Below are 20535 nucleotides of genomic sequence, written 5' to 3'. Positions count from 1 at the left end.
TGCGGATTCTCCTGCACAGTGGCAGATAAGTAAATACGGGGTTTCTGTACCATTTCTTGCGCATTACGGTTCGAACACTCGAACACCTATACGGATTCTCCTGTACAGTGGCAGATATGTAAATACGGGGTTTACGAACCATTTCTTGCGCATTACGGTTCGAACACTCGAACACCTATTCGGATTCTCCTGCACAGTGGCAGATATGTAAATACGGGGTTTCGGTACCATTTTCTTGCGCATTACGGTTCGAACACTCGAACACCTATACGGATTCTCCTGCACTGTGGCAGATATGTAAATACGGGGTTTACATACCATTTCTTGCGAGTTACGGTTCGAACACTCGAACAACTATGCGGATTCTCCTGCACAGTGGCAGATATGTAAATACGGGGTTTCGGTACCATTTCTTGCGCATTACGGTTCGAACACTCGAACACCTATACGGATTCTCCTGCACAGTGGCAGATATGTAAATACGGGGTTTCCGTACCATTTCTTGCGCATTACGGTTCGAACACTCGAACACCTATACGGATTCTCCTGCACAGTGGCAGATATGTAAATACGGGGTTTCCATACCATTTCTTGCGCATTACGGTTCGAACACTCGAACACCTATACGGATTCTCCTGCACAGTGGCAGATATGTAAATACGGGGTTTACATACCATTTCTTGCGCAATACGGTTCGAGCACTCGAACACCTGTGCGGATTCTCCTGCACAATGGCAGATATGTAAATACGGGGTTTCGGTACCATTTCTTGCGCATTACGGTTCGAACACTCGAACACCTATACGGATTCTCCTGCACAGTGGCAGATATGTAAATACGGGGTTTCCGTACCATTTCTTGCGCATTACGGTTCGAACACTCGAACACCTATACGGATTCTCCTGCACAGTGGCAGATATGTAAATACGGGGTTTCCATACCATTTCTTGCGCATTACGGTTCGAACACTCGAACACCTATACGGATTCTCCTGCACAGTTGCAGATATGTAAATACGGGGTTTACATACCATTTCTTGTGCAATACGGTTCGAGCACTCGAACACCTGTGCGGATTCTCCTGCACAATGGCAGATATGTAAATACGGGGTTTCGGTACCATTTCTTGCGCATAACGGTTCGAACACTCGAACACCTATACGGATTCTCCTGCACAGTGGCAGATATGTAAATAAGGGGTTTCGGTACCATTTCTTGCGCATTACGGTTCGAACACTCGAACACCTATACGGATTCTCCTGCATAGTGGCAGATTTGTAAATACGGGGTTTCGGTACCATTTCTTGCGCATTACGGGTCGAACACTCGAACACCTATACGGATTCTCCTGCACAGTGGCAGATAAGTAAATACGGGGTTTCGGTACCATTTCTTGCGCATTACGGTTCGAACACTCGAACACCTATACGGATTCTCCTGCACAGTGGCAGATATGTAAATACGGGGTTTCGGTACCATTTCTTGCGCATTACGGTTCGAACACTCGAACACCTATACGGATTCTCCGGCACAGTGGCAGATATGTAAATACGGGGTTTACAAACCATTTCTTGCGCATTACGGTTCGAACACTCGAACACCTATGCGGATTCTCCTGCACAGTGGCAGATAAGTAAATACGGGGTTTCTGTACCATTTCTTGCGCATTACGGTTCGAACACTCGAACACCTATACGGATTCTCCTGTACAGTGGCAGATATGTAAATACGGGGTTTACGAACCATTTCTTGCGCATTACGGTTCGAACACTCGAACACCTATTCGGATTCTCCTGCACAGTGGCAGATATGTAAATACGGGGTTTCGGTACCATTTTCTTGCGCATTACGGTTCGAACACTCGAACACCTATACGGATTCTCCTGCACTGTGGCAGATATGTAAATACGGGGTTTACATACCATTTCTTGCGAGTTACGGTTCGAACACTCGAACAACTATGCGGATTCTCCTGCACAGTGACAGATATGTAAATACGGGGTTTCGGTACCATTTCTTGCGCATTACGGTTCGAACACTCGAACACCTATACGGATTCTCCTGCACAGTGGCAGATATGTAAATACGGGGTTTCCGTACCATTTCTTGCGCATTACGGTTCGAACACTCGAACACCTATACGGATTCTCCTGCACAGTGGCAGATATGTAAATACGGGGTTTCCATACCATTTCTTGCGCATTACGGTTCGAACACTCGAACACCTATACGGATTCTCCTGCACAGTGGCAGATATGTAAATACGGGGTTTACATACCATTTCTTGCGCAATACGGTTCGAGCACTCGAACACCTGTGCGGATTCTCCTGCACAATGGCAGATATGTAAATACGGGGTTTCGGTACCATTTCTTGCGCATTACGGTTCGAACACTCGAACACCTATACGGATTCTCCTGCACAGTGGCAGATATGTAAATACGGGGTTTCGGTACCATTTCTTGCGCATTACGGTTCGAACACTCGAACACCAATGCGGATTCTCCTGCACAGTGGCAGATATGTAAATACGGGGTTTCGGTACCATTTCTTGCGCATTACGGGTCGAACACTCGAACTCCTATACGGATTCTCCTGCACAGTGGCAGATAAGTAAATACGGGGTTTCGGTACCATTTCTTGCGCATTACGGTTCGAACACTCGAACACCTATACGGATTCTCCTGCACAGTGGCAGATATGTAAATACGGGGTTTCGGTACCATTTCTTGCGCATTACGGTTCGAACACTCGAACACCTATACGGATTCTCCTGCACAGTGGCAGATATGTAAATACGGGGTTTACAAACCATTTCTTGCGCATTACGGTTCGAACACTCGAACACCTATGCGGATTCTCCTGCACAGTGGCAGATATGTAAATACGGGGTTTCTGTACCATTTCTTGCGCATTACGGTTCGAACACTCGAACACCTATACAGATTCTCCTGTACAGTGGCAGATATGTAAATACGGGGTTTACGAACCATTTCTTGCGCATTACGGTTCGAACACTCGAACACCTATGCGGATTCTCCTGCACAGTGGCAGATATGTAAATACGGGGTTTCGGTACCATTTTCTTGCGCATTACGGTTCGAACACTCGAACACCTATACGGATTCTCCTGCACTGTGGCAGATATGTAAATACGGGGTTTACATACCATTTCTTGCGCGTTACGGTTCGAACACTCGAACAACTATGCGGATTCTCCTGCACAGTGGCAGATATGTAAATACGGGGTTTCGGTACCATTTCTTGCGCATTACGGTTCGAACACTCGAACACCTATACGGATTCTCCTGCACAGTGGCAGATATGTAAATACGGGGTTTCCGTACCATTTCTTGCGCATTACGGTTCGAACACTCGAACACCTATACGGATTCTCCTGCACAGTGGCAGATATGTAAATACGGGGTTTCCATACCATTTCTTGCGCATTACGGTTCGAACACTCGAACACCTATACGGATTCTCCTGCACAGTGGCAGATATGTAAATACGGGGTTTACATACCATTTCTTGCGCAATACGGTTCGAGCACTCGAACACCTGTGCGGATTCTCCTGCACAATGGCAGATATGTAAATACGGGGTTTCGGTACCATTTCTTGCGCATAACGGTTCGAACACTCGAACACCTATACGGATTCTCCTGCACAGTGGCAGATATGTAAATACGGGGTTTCGGTACCATTTCTTGCGCATTACGGTTCGAACACTCGAACACCTATACGGATTCTCCTGCATAGTGGCAGATTTGTAAATACGGGGTTTCGGTACCATTTCTTGCGCATTACGGTTCGAACACTCGAACACCTATACGGATTCTCCTGCCCAGTGGCAGATATGTAAATACGGGGTTTACATACCATTTCTTGCGCAATACGGTTCGAACACTCGAACACCTATGCGGATTCTCCTGCACAGTGGCAGATATGTAAATACGGGGTTTCGGTACCATTTGTTGCGCATTACGATTCGAACACTCGAACACCTATACGGATTATCCTGCACAGTGGCAGATATGTCAATACGGGGTTTCGGTACCATTTCTTGCGCATTACGGTTCGAACACTCGAACACCTATACGGATTCTCCTAAACAGTGGCAGATATGTAAATACGGGGTTTCGGTACCATTTCTTGCGCATTACGGTTCGAACACTCGAACACCTATATGGATTCTCCTGCACAGTGGCAGATATGTAAATACGGGGTTTACATACCATTTCTTGCGCATTACGGTTCGAACACTCGAACACCTATACGGATTCTCCTGCACAGTGGCAGATATGTAAATACGGGGTTTACATACCATTTCTTGCGCATTACGGTTCGAACACTCGAACACCTATGCGGATTCTCCTGCACAGTGGCAGATATGTAAATACGGGGTTTCGGTACCATTTCTTGCGCATTACGGGTCGAACACTCGAACACCTATACGGATTCTCCTGCATAGTGGCAGATATGTAAATACGGGGTTTCGGTACCATTTCTTGCGCATTACGGGTCGAACACTCGAACACCTATACGGATTCTCCTGCACAGTGGCAGATAAGTAAATACGGGGTTTCGGTACCATTTCTTGCGCATTACGGTTCGAACACTCGAACACCTATATGGATTCTCCTGCACAGTGGCAGATATGTAAATACGGGGTTTACATACCATTTCTTGCGCATTACGGTTCGAACACTCGAACACCTATACGGATTCTCCTGCACAGTGGCAGATATGTAAATACGGGGTTTACATACCATTTCTTGCGCATTACGGTTCGAACACTCGAACACCTATGCGGATTCTCCTGCACAGTGGCAGATATGTAAATACGGGGTTTCGGTACCATTTCTTGCGCATTACGGGTCGAACACTCGAACACCTATACGGATTCTCCTGCACAGTGGCAGATAAGTAAATACGGGGTTTCGGTACCATTTCTTGCGCATTACGGTTCGAACACTCGAACACCTATACGGATTCTCCTGCACAGTGGCAGATATGTAAATACGGGGTTTCGGTACCATTTCTTGCGCATTACGGTTCGAACACTCGAACACCTATGCGGATTCTCCTGCACAGTGGCAGATATGTAAATACGGGGTTTACAAACCATTTCTTGCGCATTACGGTTCGAACACTCGAACACCTATGCGGATTCTCCTGCACAGTGGCAGATATGTAAATACGGGGTTTCTGTACCATTTCTTGCGCATTACGGTTCGAACACTCGAACACCTATACGGATTCTCCTGTACAGTGGCAGATATGTAAATACGGGGTTTACGAACCATTTCTTGCGCATTACGGTTCGAACACTCGAACACCTATGCGGATTCTCCTGCACAGTGGCAGATATGTAAATACGGGGTTTCGGTACCATTTTCTTGCGCATTACGGTTCGAACACTCGAACACCTATACGGATTCTCCTGCACTGTGGCAGATATGTAAATACGGGGTTTACATACCATTTCTTGCGCGTTACGGTTCGAACACTCGAACAACTATGCGGATTCTACTGCACAGTGGCAGATATGTAAATACGGGGTTTCGGTACCATTTCTTGCGCATTACGGTTCGAACACTCGAACACCTATACGGATTCTCCTGCACAGTGGCAGATATGTAAATACGGGGTTTCCGTACCATTTCTTGCGCATTACGGTTCGAACACTCGAACACCTATACGGATTCTCCTGCACAGTGGCAGATATGTAAATACGGGGTTTCCATACCATTTCTTGCGCATTACGGTTCGAACACTCGAACACCTATACGGATTCTCCTACACAGTGGCAGATATGTAAATACGGGGTTTACATACCATTTCTTGCGCAATACGGTTCGAGCACTCGAACACCTGTGCGGATTCTCCTGCACAATGGCAGATATGTAAATACGGGGTTTCGGTACCATTTCTTGCGCATTACGGTTCGAACACTCGAACACCTATACGGATTCTCCTGCACAGTGGCAGATATGTAAATACGGGGTTTCGGTGTCATTTCTTGCGCATTACGGTTCGAACACTCGAACACCTATACGGATTCTCCTGCATAGTGGCAGATTTGTAAATACGGGGTTTCGGTACCATTTCTTGCGCATTACGGTTCGAACACTCGAACACCTATACGGATTCTCCTGCCCAGTGGCAGATATGTAAATACGGGGTTTACATACCATTTCTTGCGCAATACGGTTCGAACACTCGAACACCTATGCGGATTCTCCTGCACAGTGGCAGATATGTAAATACGGGGTTTCGGTACCATTTCTTGCGCATTACGATTCGAACACTCGAACACCTATACGGATTATCCTGCACAGTGGCAGATATGTAAATACGGGGTTTCGGTACCATTTCTTGCGCATTACGGTTCGAACACTCGAACACCTATATGGATTCTCCTGCACAGTGGCAGATATGTAAATACGGGGTTTACATACCATTTCTTGCGCGTTACGGTTCGAACACTCGAACACCTATACGGATTCTCCTGCACAGTGGCAGATATGTAAATACGGGGTTTACATACCATTTCTTGCGCATTACGGTTCGAACACTCGAACACCTATGCGGATTCTCCTGCACAGTGGCAGATATGTAAATACGGGGTTTCGGTACCATTTCTTGCGCATTACGGGTCGAACACTCGAACACCTATACGGATTCTCCAGCACAGTGGCAGATAAGTAAATACGGGGTTTCGGTACCATTTCTTGCGCATTACGGTTCGAACACTCGAACACCTATACGGATTCTCCTGCACAGTGGCAGATATGTAAATACGGGGTTTCGGTACCATTTCTTGCGCATTACGGTTCGAACACTCGAACACCTATGCGGATTCTCCTGCACAGTGGCAGATATGTAAATACGGGGTTTCGGTACCATTTCTTGCGCATTACGATTCGAACACTCGAACACCTATACGGATTATCCTGCACAGTGGCAGATATGTAAATACGGGGTTTCGGTACCATTTCTTGCGCATTACGGTTCGAACACTCGAACACCTATACGGATTCTCCGAAACAGTGGCAGATATGTAAATACGGGGTTTCGGTACCATTTCTTGCGCATTACGGTTCGAACACTCGAACACCTATTTGGATTCTCCTGCACAGTGGCAGATATGTAAATACGGGGTTTACATACCATTTCTTGCGCATTACGGTTCGAACACTCGAACACCTATGCGGATTCTCCTGCACAGTGGCAGATATGTAAATACGGGGTTTACATACCATTTCTTGCGCATTACGGTTCGAACACTCGAACACCTATGCGGATTCTCCTGCACAGTGGCAGATATGTAAATACGGGGTTTCCGTACCATTTCTTGCGCATTACGGTTCGAACACTCGAACACCTATACGGATTCTCCTGCACAGTGGCAGATATGTAAATACGGGGTTTACATACCATTTCTTGCGCATTACGGTTCGAACACTCGAACACCTTTGCGGATTCTCCTGCAGAGTGGCAGATATGTAAATACGGGGTTTCGGTACCATTTCTTGCGCATTACGGTTCGAACACTCGAACACCTATACGGATTCCCCTGCACAGTGGCAGATATGTAAATACGGGGTTTCCGTACCATTTCTTGCGCATTACGGTTCGAACACTCGAACACCTATATGGATTCTCCTGCACAGTGGCAGATATGTAAATACGGGGTTTACATACCATTTCTTGCGCATTACGGTTCGAACACTCGAACACCTATGCGGATTCTCCTGCACAGTGGCAGATATGTAAATACGGGGTTTCCGTACCATTTCTTGCGCATTACGGTTCGAACACTCGAACACCTATACGGATTCTCCTACACAGTGGCAGATATGTAAATACGGGGTTTACATACCATTTCTTGCGCATTACGGTTCGAACACTCGAACACCTATGCGGATTCTCCTGCACAGTGGCAGATATGTAAATACGGGGTTTACATACCATTTCTTGCGCATTACGGTTCGAACACTCGAACACCTATGCGGATTCTCCTGCACAGTGGCAGATATGTACATACGGGGTTTCCGTACCATTTCTTGCGCATTACGGTTCGAACACTCGAACACCTATACGGATTCTCCTACACAGTGGCAGATATGTAAATACGGGGTTTACATACCATTTCTTGCGCATTACGGTTCGAACACTCGAACACCTTTGCGGATTCTCCTGCACAGTGGCAGATATGTAAATACGGGGTTTCGGTACCATTTCTTGCGCATTACGGTTCGAACACTCGAACACCTATACGGATTCTCCTGCACAGTGGCAGATATGTAAATGCGGGGTTTACATACCATTTCTTGCGCATTACGGTTCGAACACTCGAATACCTATGCGGATTCTCCTACACAGTGGCAGATATGTAAATACGGGGTTTCGGTACCATTTCTTGCGCATTACGGGTCGAACACTCGAACACCTATACGGATTCTCCTGCACAGTGGCAGATAAGTAAATACGGGGTTTCGGTACCATTTCTTGTGCATTACGGTTCGAACACTCGAACACCTATACGGATTCTCCTGCACAGTGGCAGATATGTAAATACGGGGTTTCGGTACCATTTCTTGCGCATTACGGTTCGAACACTCGAACACCTATACGGATTCTCCTGCACAGTGGCAGATATGTAAATACGGGGTTTACAAACCATTTCTTGCGCATTACGGTTCGAACACTCGAACACCTATGCGGATTCTCCTGCACAGTGGCAGATATGTAAATACGGGGTTTCTGTACCATTTCTTGCGCATTACGGTTCGAACACTCGAACACCTATACGGATTCTCCTGTACAGTGGCAGATATGTAAATACGGGGTTTACGAACCATTTCTTGCGCATTACGGTTCGAACACTCGAACACCTATGCGGATTCTCCTGCACAGTGGCAGATATGTAAATACGGGGTTTCGGTACCATTTTCTTGCGCATTACGGTTCGAACACTCGAACACCTATACGGATTCTCCTGCACTGTGGCAGATATGTAAATACGGGGTTTACATACCATTTCTTGCGCGTTACGGTTCGAACACTCGAACAACTATGCGGATTCTCCTGCACAGTGGCAGATATGTAAATACGGGGTTTCGGTACCATTTCTTGCGCATTACGGTTCGAACACTCGAACACCTATACGGATTCTCCTGCACAGTGGCAGATATGTAAATACGGGGTTTCCGTACCATTTCTTGCGCATTACGGTTCGAACACTCGAACACCTATACGGATTCTCCTGCACAGTGGCAGATATGTAAATACGGGGTTTCCATACCATTTCTTGCGCATTACGGTTCGAACACTCGAACACCTATACGGATTCTCCTGCACAGTGGCAGATATGTAAATACGGGGTTTACATACCATTTCTTGCGCAATACGGTTCGAGCACTCGAACACCTGTGCGGATTCTCCTGCACAATGGCAGATATGTAAATACGGGGTTTCGGTACCATTTCTTGCGCATAACGGTTCGAACACTCGAACACCTATACGGATTCTCCTGCACAGTGGCAGATATGTAAATACGGGGTTTCGGTACCATTTCTTGCGCATTACGGTTCGAACACTCGAACACCTATACGGATTCTCCTGCAAAGTGGCAGATTTGTAAATACGGGGTTTCGGTACCATTTCTTGCGCATTACGGTTCGAACACTCGAACACCTATACGGATTCTCCTGCCCAGTGGCAGATATGTAAATACGGGGTTTACATACCATTTCTTGCGCAATACGGTTCGAACACTCGAACACCTGTGCGGATTCTCCTGCACAATGGCAGATATGTAAATACGGGGTTTCGGTACCATTTCTTGCGCATTACGGTTCGAACACTCGAACACCTATACGGATTCTCCTGCACAGTGGCAGATATGTAAATACGGGGTTTACATACCATTTCTTGCGCATTACGGTTCGAACACTCGAACACCTATGCGGATTCTCCTGCACGGTGGCAGATATGTAAATACGGGGTTTCCGTACCATTTCTTGCGCATTACGGTTCGAACACTCGAACACCTATACGGATTCTCCTGCACAGTGGCAGATATGTAAATACGGGGTTTACATACCATTTCTTGCGCATTACGGTTCGAACACTCGAACACCTTTGCGGATTCTCCTGCACAGTGGCAGATATGTAAATACGGGGTTTCGGTACCATTTCTTGCGCATTACGGTTCGAACACTCGAACACCTATACGGATTCTCCTGCACTGCGGCAGATATGTAAATACGGGGTTTACATACCATTTCTTGCGCATTACGGTTCGAACACTCGAACACCTATGCGGATTCTCCTGCACAGTGGCAGATATGTAAATACGGGGTTTCGGTACCATTTCTTGCGCATTACGGTTCGAACACTCGAACACCTATACGGATTTTCCTGCACAGTGACAGATAAGTAAATACGGGGTTTCGGTACCATTTCTTGCGCATTACGGTTCGAACACTCGAACACCTATACGGATTCTCCTGCACAGTGGCAGATATGTAAATACGGGGTTTCGGTACCATTTCTTGCGCATTACGGTTCGAACACTCGAACACCTATACGGATTCTCCTGCACAGTGGCAGATATGTAAATACGGGGTTTACATACCATTTCTTGCGCATTACGGTTCGAACACTCGAACACCTATGCGGATTCTCCTGCACAGTGGCAGATATGTAAATACGGGGTTTCTGTACCATTTCTTGCGCATTACGGTTCGAACACTCGAACACCTATACGGATTCTCCTGTACAGTGGCAGATATGTAAATACGGGGTTTACGAACCATTTCTTGCGCATTACGGTTCGAACACTCGAACACCTATGCGGATTCTCCTGCACAGTGGCAGATATGTAAATACGGGGTTTCGGTACCATTTTCTTGCGCATTACGGTTCGAACACTCGAACACCTATACGGATTCTCCTGCACAGTGGCAGATATGTAAATACGGGGTTTCGGTACCATTTCTTGCGCATTACGGTTCGAACACTCGAACACCTATACGGATTCTCCTGCACAGTGGCAGATATGTAAATACGGGGTTTACATACCATTTCTTGCGCATTACGGTTCGAACACTCGAACACCTATGCGGATTCTCCTGCACAGTGGCAGATATGTAAATACGGGGTTTCTGTACCATTTCTTGCGCATTACGGTTCGAACACTCGAACACCTATACGGATTCTCCTGTACAGTGGCAGATATGTAAATACGGGGTTTACGACCCATTTCTTGCGCATTACGGTTCGAACACTCGAACACCTATGCGGATTCTCCTGCACAGTGGCAGATATGTAAATACGGGGTTTCGGTACCATTTTCTTGCGCATTACGGTTCGAACACTCGAACACCTATACGGATTCTCCTGCACTGTGGCAGATATGTAAATACGGGGTTTACATACCATTTCTTGCGCGTTACGGTTCGAACACTCGAACAACTATGCGGATTCTCCTGCACAGTGGCAGATATGTAAATACGGGGTTTCGGTACCATTTCTTGCGCATTACGGTTCGAACACTCGAACACCTATACGGATTCTCCTGCACAGTGGCAGATATGTAAATACGGGGTTTCCGTACCATTTCTTGCGCATTACGGTTCGAACACTCGAACACCTATACGGATTCTCCTGCACAGTGGCAGATATGTAAATACGGGGTTTCCATACCATTTCTTGCGCATTACGGTTCGAACACTCGAACACCTATACGGATTGTCCTGCACAGTGGCAGATATGTAAATACGGGGTTTCGGTACCATTTCTTGCGCATTACGGTTCGAACACTCGAACACCTATACGGATTCTCCTGCATAGTGGCAGATTTGTAAATACGGGGGTTCGGTACCATTTCTTGCGCATTACGGTTCGAACACTCGAACACCTATGCGGATTCTCCTGCACAGTGGCAGATATGTAAATACGGGGTTTCGGTACCATTTCTTGCGCATTACGATTCGAACACTCGAACACCTATACGGATTATCCTGCACAGTGGCAGATATGTAAATACGGGGTTTCGGTACCATTTCTTGCGCATTACGGTTCGAACACTCGAACACCTATACGGATTCTCCTAAACAGTGGCAGATATGTAAATACGGGATTTCGGTACCATTTCTTGCGCATTACGGTTCGAACACTCGAACACCTATATGGATTCTCCTGCACAGTGGCAGATATGTAAATACGAGGTTTACATACCATTTCTTGCGCATTACGTTTCGAACACTCGAACACCTATGCGGATTCTCCTGCACAGTGGCAGATATGTAAATACGGGGTTTACATACCATTTCTTGCGCAATACGGTTCGAGCACTCGAACACCTATGCGGATTCTCCTGCACAGTGGCAGATATGTAAATACGGGGTTTCCGTACCATTTCTTGCACATTACGGTTCGAACACTCGAACACCTATACGGATTCTCCTGCACAGTGGCAGATATGTAAATACGGGGTTTACATACCATTTCTTGCGCATTACGGTTCGAACACTCGAACACCTATACGGATTGTCCTGCACAGTGGCAGATATGTAAATACGGGGTTTCGGAAGCATTTCTTGCGCATTACGATTCGAACACTCGAACACCTATACGGATTATCCTGCACAGTGGCAGATATGTAAATACGGGGTTTACATACCATTTCTTGCGCAATACGGTTCGAACACTCGAACACCTATGCGGATTCTCCTGCACAGTGGCAGATATGTAAATACGGGGTTTCGGTACCATTTCTTGCGCATTACGATTCGAACACTCGAACACCTATACGGATTATCCTGCACAGTGGCAGATATGTAAATACGGGGTTTCGGTACCATTTCTTGCGCATTACGGTTCGAACACTCGAACACCTATACGGATTCTCCTAAACAGTGGCAGATATGTAAATACGGGGTTTCGGTACCATTTCTTGCGCATTACGGTTCGAACACTCGAACACCTATATGGATTCTCCTGCACAGTGGCAGATATGTAAATACGGGGTTTACATACCATTTCTTGCGCATTACGGTTCGAACACTCGAACACATATGCGGATTCTCCTGCACAGTGGCAGATATGTAAATACGGGGTTTACATACCATTTCTTGCGCAATACGGTTCGAGCACTCGAACACCTATGCGGATTCTCCTGCACAGTGGCAGATATGTAAATACGGGGTTTCCGTACCATTTCTTGCGCATTACGGTTCGAACACTCGAACACCTATACGGATTCTCCTGCACAGTGGCAGATATGTAAATACGGGGTTTACATACCATTTCTTGCGCATTACGGTTCGAACACTCGAACACCTATGCGGATTCTCCTGCACAGTGGTAGATATGTAAATACGGGGTTTCCGTACCATTTCTTGCGCATTACGGTTCGAACACTCGAACACCTATACGGATTCTCCTGCACAGTGGCAGATATGTAAATACGTGGTTTACATACCATTTCTTGCGCATTACGGTTCGAACACTCGAACACCTTTGCGGATTCTCCTGCACAGTGGCAGATATGTAAATACGGGGTTTCGTTACCATTTCTTGCGCATTACGGTTCGAACACTCGAACACCTATACGGATTCTCCTGTACAGTGGCAGATATGTAAATACGGGGTTTACATACCATTTCTTGCGCATTACGGTTCGAACACTCGAACACCTATGCGGATTCTCCTGCACAGTGGCAGATATGTAAATACGGGGTTTCGGTACCATTTTTGCGCATTACGGTTCGAACACTCGAACACCTATACGGATTCTCCTGCACAGTGGCAGATATGTAAATACGGGGTTTCCGTACCATTTCTTGCGCATTACGGTTCGAACACTCGAACACCTATACGGATTGTCCTGCACAGTGGCAGATATGTAAATACGGGGTTTCGGTAGCATTTCTTGCGCATTACGATTCGAACACTCGAACACCTATACGGATTATCCTGCACAGTGGCAGATATGTAAATACGGGGTTTACATACCATTTCTTGCGCAATACGGTTCGAACACTCGAACACCTATGCGGATTCTCCTGCACAGTGGCAGATATGTAAATACGGGGTTTCGGTACCATTTCTTGCGCATTACGATTCGAACACTCGAACACCTATACGGATTATCCTGCACAGTGGCAGATATGTAAATACGGGGTTTCGGTACCATTTCTTGCGCATTACGGTTCGAACACTCGAACACCTATACGGATTCTCCTAAACAGTGGCAGATATGTAAATACGGGGTTTCGGTACCATTTCTTGCGCATTACGGTTCGAACACTCGAACACCTATATGGATTCTCCTGCACAGTGGCAGATATGTAAATACGGGGTTTACATACCATTTCTTGCGCATTACGGTTCGAACACTCGAACACATATGCGGATTCTCCTGCACAGTGGCAGATATGTAAATACGGGGTTTACATACCATTTCTTGCGCAATACGGTTCGAGCACTCGAACACCTATGCGGATTCTCCTGCACAGTGGCAGATATGTAAATACGGGGTTTCGGTACCATTTCTTGCGCATTACGGTTCGAACACTCGAACACCTATACGGATTCTCCTGCACAGTGGCAGATATGTAAATACGGGGTTTACATAACATTTCTTGCGCATTACGGTTCGAACACTCGAACACCTATGCGGATTCTCCTGCACAGTGGCAGATATGTAAATACGGGGTTTCGGTACCATTTTTGCGCATTACGGTTCGAACACTCGAACACCTATACGGATTCTCCTGCACAGTGGCAGATAAGTAAATACGGGGTTTCGGTACCATTTCTTGCGCATTACGGTTCGAACACTTGAACACCTACACGGATTCTCCTGCACAGTGGCCGATATGTAAATACGGGGTTTCGGTACCATTTCTTGCGCATTACGGTTCGAACACTCGAACACCTATACGGATTCTCCTGCACAGTGGCAGGTATGTAAATACGGGGTTTACATACCATTTCTTGCGCATTACGGTTCGAACAGTCGAACACCCATGCGGATTCTCCTGCACAGTGGCAGATATGTAAATACGGGGTTTCTGTACCATTTCTTGCGCATTACGGTTCGAACACTTGAACACCTATACGGATTCTCCTGTACAGTGGCAGATATGTAAATATGGGGTTTACGAACCATTTCTTGCGCATTACGGTTCGAACACTCGAACACCTATGCGGATTCTCCTGCACAGTGGCAGATATGTAAATACGGGGTTTCGGTACCATTTTCTTGCGCATTACGGTTCGAACACTCGAACACCTATACGGATTCTCCTGCACAATGGCAGATATGTAAATACGGGGTTTACATACCATTTCTTGCGCGTTACGGTTCGAACACTCGAACAACTATGCGGATTCTCCTGCACAGTGGCAGATATGTAAATACGGGGTTTCGGTACCATTTCTTGCGCATTACGGTTCGAACACTCGAACTTCTATACGGATTCTCCTGCACAGTGGCAGATATGTAAATACGGGGTTTCCGTACCATTTCTTGCGCATTACGGTTCGAACACTCGAACACCTATACGGATTCTCCTGCACAGTGGCAGATATGTAAATACGGGGTTTACATACCATTTCTTGCGCAATACGGTTCGAGCACTCGAACACCTGTGCGGATTCTCCTGCACAGTGGCAGATATGTAAATACGGGGTTTCGGTACCATTTCTTGCGCATTACGGTTCGAACACTCGAACACCTATACGGATTCTCCTGCACAGTGGCAGATATGTAAATACGGGGTTTCGGTACCATTTCTTGCGCATTAAGGTTCGAACACTCGAACACCTATACGGATTCTCCTGCACAGTGGCAGATTTGTAAATACGGGGTTTCGGTACCATTTCTTGCGCATTACGGTTCGAACACTCGAACACCTATACGGATTCTCCTGCCCAGTGGCAGCTATGTAAATACGGGGTTTACATACCATTTCTTGCGCAATACGGTTCGAACACTCGAACACCTATGCGGATTCTCCTGCACAGTGGCAGATATGTAAATACGGGGTTTCGGTACCATTTCTTGCGCATTACGATTCGAACACTCGAACACCTATACGGATTATCCTGCACAGTGGCAGATATGTAAATACGGGGTTTCGGTACCATTTCTTGCGCATTACGGTTCTAACACTCGAACACCTATACAGATTCTCCTGCACAGTGGCAGATATGTAAATACGGGGTTTCGGTACCATTTCTTGCGCATTACGGTTCGAACACTCGAACACCTATACGGATTCTCCTGCACAGTGGCAGATATGTAAATACGGGGTTTACATACCATTTCTTGCGCATTACGGTTCGAACACTCGAACACCTATGCAGATTCTCCTGCACAGTGGCAGATATGTAAATACGGGGTTTCTGTACCATTTCTTGCGCATTACGGTTCGAACACTCGAACACCTATACGGATTCTCCTGTAGAGTGGCAGATATGTAAATACGGGGTTTACGAACCATTTCTTGCGCATTACGGTTCGAACACTCGAACACCTATGCGGATTCTCCTGCACAGTGGCAGATATGTAAATACGGGGTTTCGGTACCATTTTCTTGCGCATTACGGTTCGAACACTCGAACACCTATACGGATTCTCCTGCACTGTGCCAGATATGTAAATACGGGGTTTACATACCATTTCTTGCGCAATACGGTTCGAGCACTCGAACACCTGTGCGGATTCTCCTGCACAGTGGCAGATATGTAAATACGGGGTTTCGGTACCATTTCTTGCGCATTACGGTTCGAACACTCGAACACCTATACGGATTCTCCTGCACAGTGGCAGATATGTAAATACGGGGTTTCGGTACCATTTCTTGCGCATTACGGTCGAACACTCGAACACCTATACGGATTCTCCTGCACAGTGGCAGATTTGTAAATACGGGGTTTACATACCATTTCTTGCGCATTACGGTTCGAACACTCGAACACCTATGCGGATTCTCCTGCACAGTGGCAGATATGTAAATACGGGGTTTACATACCATTTCTTGCGCATTACGGTTCGAACACTCGAACACCTATGCGGATTCTCCTGCACAGTGGCAGATATGTAAATACGGGGTTTACATACCATTTCTTGCGCATTACGGTTCGAACACTCGAACACCTATGCGAATTCTCCTGCACAGTGGCAGATATGTAAATACGGGGATTACATACCATTTCTTGCGCAATACGGTTCGAGCACTCGAACACCTATGCGGATTCTCCTGCACAGTGGCAGAAATGTAAATACGGGGTTTCGGTACCATTTCTTGCGCATTACGATTCGAACACTCGAACACCTATATTGATTCTCCTAAACAGTGGCAGATATGTAAATACGGGGTTTCGGTACCATTTCTTGCGCATTACGGTTCGAACACTCGAACACCTATACGGATTCTCCTGCACAGTGGCAGATATGTAAATACGGGGTTTACATACCATTTCTTGCGCATTACGGTTCGAACACTCGAACACCTATACGGATTGTCCTGAAAAGTGGCAGATTTGTAAATACGAGGTTTCGGTACCATTTCTTGCGCATTACGGTTCGAACACTCGAATACCTATACGGATTCTCCTGCACAGTGGCAGATTTGTAAATACGGGGTTTACATACCATTTCTTGCGCAATACGGTTCGAACACTCGAACACCTATGCGGATTCTCCTGCACAGTGGCAGATATGTAAATACGGGGTTTCGATACCATTTTCTTGCGCATTACGGTTCGAACACTCGAACACCTATACGGATTCTCCTGCACAGTGGCAGATATGTAAATACGGGGTTTACATACCATTTCTTGCGCAATACGGTTCGAGCACTCGAACACCTGTTCGGATTCTCCTGCACAGTGGCAGATATGTAAATACGGGGTTTCGGTACCATTTCTTGCGCATTACGGTTCGAACACTCGAACACCTATACGGATTCTCCTGCACAGTGGCAGATATGTAAATACGGGGTTTCGGTACCATTTCTTGCGCATTAAGGTTCGAACACTCGAACACCTATACGGATTCTCCTGCACAGTGGCAGATTTGTAAATACGGGGTTTCGGTACCATTTCTTGCGCATTACGGTTCGAACACTCGAACACCTATACGGATTCTCCTGCCCAGTGGCAGCTATGTAAATACGGGGTTTACATACCATTTCTTGCGCAATACGGTTCGAACACTCGAACACCTATGCGGATTCTCCTGCACAGTGGCAGATATGTAAATACGGGGTTTCGGTACCATTTCTTGCGCATTACGATTCGAACACTCGAACACCTATACGGATTATCCTGCACAGTGGCAGATATGTAAATACGGGGTTTCGGTACCATTTCTTGCGCATTACGGTTCTAACACTCGAACACCTATACGGATTCTCCTGCACAGTGGCAGATATGTAAATACGGGGTTTCGGTACCATTTCTTGCGCATTACGGTTCGAACACTCGAACACCTATACGGATTCTCCTGCACAGTGGCAGATATGTAAATACGGGGTTTACATACCATTTCTTGCGCATTACGGTTCGAACACTCGAACACCTATGCAGATTCTCCTGCACAGTGGCAGATATGTAAATACGGGGTTTCTGTACCATTTCTTGCGCATTACGGTTCGAACACTCGAACACCTATACGGATTCTCCTGTAGAGTGGCAGATATGTAAATACGGGGTTTACGAACCATTTCTTGCGTATTACGGTTCGAACACTCGAACACCTATGCGGATTCTCCTGCACAGTGGCAGATATGTAAATACGGGGTTTCGGTACCATTTTCTTGCACATTACGGTTCGAACACTCGAACACCTATACGGATTCTCCTGCACTGTGCCAGATATGTAAATACGGGGTTTACATACCATTTCTTGCGCAATACGGTTCGAGCACTCGAACACCTATGCGGATTCTCCTGCACAGTGGCAGATATGTAAATACGGGGTTTCGGTACCATTTCTTGCGCATTACGGTTCGAACACTCGAACACCTATACGGATTCTCCTGCACAGTGGCAGACATGTAAATACGGGGTTTCGGTACCATTTCTTGCGCATTACGGTCGAACACTCGAACACCTATACGGATTCTCCTGCACAGTGGCAGATTTGTAAATACGGGGTTTACATACCATTTCTTGCGCATTACGGTTCGAACACTCGAACACCTATGCGGATTCTCCTGCACAGTGGCAGATATGTAAATACGGGGTTTACATACCATTTCTTGCGCATTACGGTTCGAACACTCGAACACCTATGCGGATTCTCCTGCACAGTGGCAGATATGTAAATACGGGGTTTACATACCATTTCTTGCGCATTACGGTTCGAACACTCGAACACCTATGCGGATTATCCTGCACAGTGGCAGATATGTAAATACGGGGTTTACATACCATTTCTTGCGCAATACGGTTCGAGCACTCGAACACCTATGCGGATTCTCCTCCACAGTGGCAGAAATGTAAATACGGGGTTTCGGTACCATTTCTTGCGCATTACGATTCGAACACTCGAACACCTATACGGATTATCCTGCACAGTGGCAGATATGTAAATACGGGGTTTCGGTACCATTTCTTGCGCATTACGGTTCTAACACTCGAACACCTATATTGATTCTCCTAAACAGTGGCAGATATGTAAATACGGGGTTTCGGTACCATTTCTTGCGCATTACGGTTCGAACACTCGAACACCTATACGGATTCTCCTGCACAGTGGCAGATATGTAAATACGGGGTTTACATACCATTTCTTGCGCATTACGGTTCGAACACTCGAACACCAATACGGATTCTCCTGCACAGTGGCAGATTTGTAAATACGATGTTTCGGTACCATTTCTTGCGCATTACGGTTCGAACACTCGAATACCTATACGGATTCTCCTGCACAGTGGCAGATTTGTAAATACGGGGTTTACATACCATTTCTTGCGCAATACGGTTCGAACACTCGAACACCTATGCGGATTCTCCTGCACAGTGGCAGATATGTAAATACGGGGTTTCGATACCATTTTCTTGCGCATTACGGTTCGAACACTCGAACACCTATACGGATTCTCCTGCACAGTGGCAGATATGTAAATACGGGGTTTACATACCATTTCTTGCGCAATACGGTTCGAGCACTCGAACACCTGTTCGGATTCTCCTGCACAGTGGCAGATATGTAAATACGGGGTTTCGGTACCATTTCTTGCGCATTACGGTTCGAACACTCGAACACCTATACGGATTCTCCTGCACAGTGGCAGATATGTAAATACGGGGTTTCGGTACCATTTCTTGCGCATTAAGGTTCGAACACTCGAACACCTATACGGATTCTCCTGCACAGTGGCAGATTTGTAAATACGGGGTTTCGGTACCATTTCTTGCGCATTACGGTTCGAACACTCGAACACCTATACGGATTCTCCTGCCCAGTGGCAGATATGTAAATACGGGGTTTACATACCATTTCT

Source organism: Camellia sinensis, chromosome 11 (genome assembly GCF_055761805.1).
Source record: "Camellia sinensis isolate YWXY chromosome 11, ASM5576180v1, whole genome shotgun sequence".
Classification (NCBI taxonomy): Eukaryota; Viridiplantae; Streptophyta; class Magnoliopsida; order Ericales; family Theaceae; genus Camellia; species Camellia sinensis.
Note: the sequence above shows the minus strand (reverse complement) of the source record.